Source organism: Triticum aestivum, chromosome 1D, assembly GCF_018294505.1.
Source record: "Triticum aestivum cultivar Chinese Spring chromosome 1D, IWGSC CS RefSeq v2.1, whole genome shotgun sequence".
NCBI classification, from domain to species: Eukaryota; Viridiplantae; Streptophyta; class Magnoliopsida; order Poales; family Poaceae; genus Triticum; species Triticum aestivum.
The window spans coordinates 92403577-92409576 of NC_057796.1; positions in this window are offsets into that span (position 1 = coordinate 92403577).

The following is a 6000-nucleotide window of genomic DNA, read 5'->3' on the forward strand; positions in this document are numbered from 1 at the left end:
TGTGTACTTTACTAGTACTCCTAGCAGCACCAGGGTATTAGATACCGGTTCGGTTGCTAAGTGTTAGTAACTCGAAATAAAAGCTGCGGAATAAATGGAGACTAGCTAAAGGTGAGATGACGATATGTGTTGGAAGTGTTTCCAAGGTTGATGTGATCAAGCATCGCATGCTCCCTCTACCATCGAGATTTGGTGTTTGCGTTGAGCATAAACATGATTGGATTATGTTTATCGCAATACGGTTATTCATTTAAGGAGAATAATGGTTACTCTGTTTATTTGAATAATACCTTCAATGGTCTTGCACCTAAAATGAATCTCGATCGCAGTGATACACATGTTCGTGCCAAAAGATATAAAATAGTAATGATAGTACCACATACTTGTGGCACTGCCATTTGAGTCATATTGGTATAGAACGCATGAAGAAGCTCCATGTAGATGGATCTTTGGACTCACTCGTTTTTGAAAAGATTGAGACATGCGAACCATGTCTATTGGTATATATGCATGAAGAAACTCCATGCAGATGGATCGTTTGGACTCACTTGATTTTGAATCACTTGAGACATGCAAATCATACCACATGGGCAAGATGACTGAAAGGCCTCGTTTTCAGTAAGATGGAACAAGAGAGCAACTTGTTGGAAGTAATACATTTTGATGTATGCAGTCCAATGAGTGCTGAGGCATGCAGTGGATATCGTTATGTTCTTACTTCACAGATGATTTGAGTAGATGCTGAGTGTATTTACTTGATGAAACACAAGTCTGAATTATTGAAAGGTTCAAGTAATTTCAGAGTGAAGTTGAAGATCGTCGTGACAAGAGGATAAAATGTCTGTGATATGATCATAGAGATGAGTATCTGAGTTACGAGTTTGGCACACAATTAAGACATTGTGGAAAGTGTTTCACAATTAATACCGCCTGGAACACCACAGTGTGATGGTGTGTCCGAACATCATAACTGCACCCTATTGGATATGGTGCATACCATGATGTCTCTTATCGAATTACCACTATCGTTTATGGGTTAGGCATTAGAGACAACCGCATTCACTTTAAAAGGGCACCACGCAATTCCGTTGAGACGACACCGTTTAGAGAAACCTAAGTTGTCGTTTCTTAAAAGTTTGGGGCTGCGATGCTTATGTGAAAAAGTTTCAGGCTGATAAGCTCGAACCCAAAGCGGATAAATGCATCTTCATAGAATACCCAAAACAGTTGGGTATACCTCCTATTTCAGATCTGGAAGCAAAAGTAATTGCTTCTAGAAACGAGTCCTTTCTCGAGGAAAAGTTTCTCTCGAAAGAATTGAGTGGGAGGATGGTGGAGACTTGATAAGGTTATTGAACCGTCACTTCAACTAGTGTGTAGCAGGGCACAGGAAGTTGTTCCTGTGGCACCTACACCAATTGAAGTGGAAGCTTATGATAGTGATCATGAAACTTCGGATCAAGTCACTACCAAACCTCGTAGGACGACGAGGATGCGTACTACTTCAGAGTAGTACGTGATCCTGTCTTGGAAGTCATGTTGCTAGACAACACTGAACCTACGAGCTATGGAGAAGCGATGGTGGGCCCATATTCCGACAAATGGTTAGAAGCCATGAAATCCGAGATAGGATCCATGTATCAGAACAAAGCATGGACTTTGGTGAACTTGCCCGATGATCGGCAAGCCATTGAGATAAATGGATCTTTAAGAAGAAGACGGACATGGACGGTAATGTTACCGTCTATGAAGCTCGACTTGTGGCAAAGAGTATTTTCACAAGTTCAAGGAGTTGACTACGATGAGATTTTCTCATCCGTAGCGATGCTTAAGTCCGTCGGAATCATGTTAGCATTAGCTGCATTTATGAAATCTGGCAGATGGATGTCAAAACAAGTTTCCTTACCAGTTTTCGTAAGGAAAGGTTGTATGTGATACAATCAGAAAGGTTTTGTCGATCCTAAGGATGCTAAAAGGTATGCTAGCTCCAGCGATCCTTCCATGGACTAGAGCAAGCATCTCGGAGTCAGAATATACGCTTTGATGGAGTGATCAAAGTTTTTGGGTTTATACAAAGTTTGTTAGAAACTTGTATTTACAATAAAGTGAGTGGGAGCGCTACAACATTTCTGATAAGTATATGTGAATGACATATTGTTGATCCGAAATGATGTAAAATTTCTGGAAAGCATAAAGGGTTGTTTGAAAGGAGTTTTTCAAAGGAAGACCTGGATAAAGCTGCTTACATATTGGGCATCAAGATCTATAGAGATAGATCAAGACGCCTGATGATACTTTCAAAGAACGCACACCTTGACATGATTTTGAAAGAGTTCAAAATAGATCAGCAAAGAAGGAGTTCTTGGCTGTGTTACAAGGTGTGAGTATTGAGTAAGACTCAAGACCTGACCACAGCAGAAGAGAGAGAAAGGACGAAGGTCGTCCCCTATGCTTTAGACGTAGGCTCTACAGTATGCTATGCTGTGTACCGCACATGAAGTGTGCCTTGCCATGAGTTGGTCAAGGGGTACAATAGTGATCCGGGAATGGATCACATGACAGCGGTCGAACTTATCCTTAGTATCTAGTGGACTAAGGAATTTTCTCGATTATGGAGGTGAAAAGGAGTTCGTCGTAAAGGGTTACGTCGATGCGAACTTTGACACTAATCCGGATGACTCTGAGTAGTAAACCGGATTCGTATAGTAGAGCAGTTATTTGAAATGGCTCCAAGTAGCGCGTGGTAGCATCCACAAGATGACATAGATATTCGTAAAGCACACACGGATCTGAAAGGTTCAGACCCGTTGACTAATAACCTCTCTCACAAGCATAACATGATCAAACCAGAACTCATTGAGTGTTAATCACATAGTGATGTGAACTAGATTGTTGACTCTAGTAAACTCTTTGGATGTTGGTCACATGGTGATGTGACCTGTGAGTGTTAATCACATGGTGATGTGAACTAGATTATTGACTCTAGTGCAAGTGGGAGACTGTTGGAAATATGCCCTAGAGGCAATAATAAATTGGTTATTATTATATTTCCTTGTTCATGATAATCGTTTATTATCCATGCTAGAATTGTATTGATAGGAAACTCAGATACATGTGTGGATACATAGACAACACCATGTCCCTAGTAAGCCTCTAGTTGACTAGCTCGTTGATCAATAGATGGTTACGGTTTCCTGACCATGGACATTGGATGTCGTTGATAACGGGATCACATCATTAGGAGAATGATGTGATGGACAAGACCCAATCCTAAGCCTAGCACAAGATCGTGTAGTTCGTTTGCTAAGAGCTTTTCTAATGTCAAGTATCATTTCCTTAGACCATGAGATTGTGCAACTCCCGGATACCGTAGGAATGCTTTGGGTGTACCAAACGTCACAACGTAACTGGGTGGCTATAAAGGTGCACTACAGGTATCTCCGAAAGTGTCTGTTGGGTTGGCACGAATCGAGACTGGGATTTGTCACTCCGTGTAAACGGAGAGGTATCTCTGGGCCCACTCGGTAGGACATCATCATAATGTGCACAATGTGACCAAGGAGTTGATCACGGGATGATGTGTTACGGAACGAGTAAAGAGACTTGCCGGTAACGAGATTGAACAAGGTATCGGGATACCGACGATCGAATCTCGGGCAAGTAACATACCGATTGACAAAGGGAATTGTATACGGGATTGATTGAATCCTCGACATCGTGGTTCATCCGATGAGATCATCGAGGAGCATGTGGGAGCCAACATGGGTATCCAGATCCCGCTGTTGGTTATTGACCGGAGAGTCGTCTCGGTCATGTCTGCGTGTCTCCCGAACCCGTAGGGTCTACACACTTAAGGTTCGGTGACGCTAGGGTTATAGAGATATTAGTATGCGGTAACCCGAAAGTTGTTCGGAGTCCCGGATGAGATCCCGGACGTCACGAGGAGTTCCGGAATGGTCCGGAGGTAAAGATTTATATATGGGAAGTCTTATTTTGGTCGCCGGAAAAGTTTCGCACTTTATCGGTATTGTACCGGGAGTGCCGAAAGGGGTCCGGGGGTCCACCAAGGGGTCCACCAGCCCCGGGGGGCCACATGGGCTGTAGGGGTGTGCGCCTTGGCCTATATGGGCCAAGGGCACCAGCCCCAAGAGGCCCATGCGCCAAGAGATAAGGGAAAGGGAGAGTCCTAAAGGGGGAAGGCACCTCCGAGGTGCCTTGGGGAGGATGGACTCCTCCCTGGCCGCACCCTTCCTTGGAGGAAGGGCCAAGGCTGCGCCCCCCTCTCCCTTGGCCCTATATATAGTGGGGGGAGGGAGGGCAGCAATATCTAAGCCCTGGCGCCTCCCTCTCCCTCCCGTGACACATCTCCCTCCTCCCCGCTTGCGCTTGGCGAAGCCCTGCCGGGATCCCGCTACTTCCACCACCACGCCGTCGTGCTGCTGGATCTCCATCAACCTCTCCTCCCCCTTGCTGGATCAAGAAGGAGGAGACGTCGCTGCTCCGTACGTGTGTTGAACGCGGAGGTGCCGTCCGTTCGGCGCTAGGATCATCGGTGATTTGGATCACGACGAGTACGACTCCATCAACCCCGTTCTCTTGAACGCTTCCGCTCGCGATCTACAAGGGTATGTAGATGCAGTCCTTCCCTCTCGTTGCTAGTAAACTCCATAGATTGATCTTGGTGATGCATAGTAAATCTTGAATTTCTGCTACGTTCCCCAACACTCCGGTGTCTATATAAACCGGAGGGTTTAGTCCGTAGAGGCAATCATAATCATATAGGCTAGACAGCTAGGGTTTAGCCATTACGATCTCGAGGTAGATCAACTCTTGTAAACCCCATATTCATCCAAGATAATCAAGCAAGAAGTAGGGTATTACCTCCATCAAGAGGGCCCGAACCTGGGTAAACATCGTGTCCCCATCTCCTATTACCTTCGATCCTCAGACGCACAGTTCGGGACCCCCTACCCGAGATCTGCCGGTTTTGACATCGACATTGGTGCTTTCATTGAGAGTTCCGTTGTGTCATCGTCAGAAGGTTCGATGGCTCCATCAACCATCTACAATAATGCTGCCCTGACGGAGGTCTTTCTCCCCGGCCAGATCTTTGTGTTCGGCGGTTTCCCACTGCGGGCCAACTCGCTTGGCCATCTAGAGCTGATCGACAGCTACGCCCCAGGTCACCAGATTAGCTTTGGAAATCTGGATTATGTCGCCGATATCCGAGGAGATTTGATCTCCCAAGGGTTCGCGACCCCAACCTCCGCTCTGGCCTTAGATCCGGAGCGCATCACCAGGTCCGAAGACGGGATTTTCAAGCCAGCCGGACTCTCTGAGGCTATTGAGCCTAGTACGGGAGAGCCGGAGGAAGTAGCGTCACCAACAATCATCATGAAGTCGTACCTGTCGGTGTCAAAACCGGCGGATCTCGGGTAGGGGTCCCGAACTATGCGTCTAAGGCGGATGGTAACAGGAGGCGGGGGACACAATGTTTACCCAGGTTCGGGCCCTCTCGATGGATGTAATACCCTACTTCCTGCTTGATTGATCTTGATGATATGAGTATTACAAGAGTTGATCTACCACGAGATCGTAGAGGCTAAACCCTAGAAACTAGCCTATGACTCTCATTGTCCTACGGACTAAACCCTCCGGTTTATATAGACACCGGAGGGGGCTAGGGTTACACAAAGTCGGTTACAAGGGAAGAGATCTACATATCCGTATTGCCAAGCTTGCCTTCCACGCAAAGGAGAGTCCCACCCGGTCACGGGACGAAGTCTTCAATCTTGTATCTTCATAGTCCAACAGTCCGGACAAAGTATATAGTCCGGTAGTCCGAGGACCCCCTAATCCAGGACTCCCTCAGTAGCCCCTGAACCAGGCTTCAATGACGACGAGTCCGGCGCGCAGATTGTCTTCGGCATTGCAAGGCGGGTTCCTCCTCCGAATACTCCATAGAAGATTTTGAATACTAGGATCGTGTCCGGCTCTGCA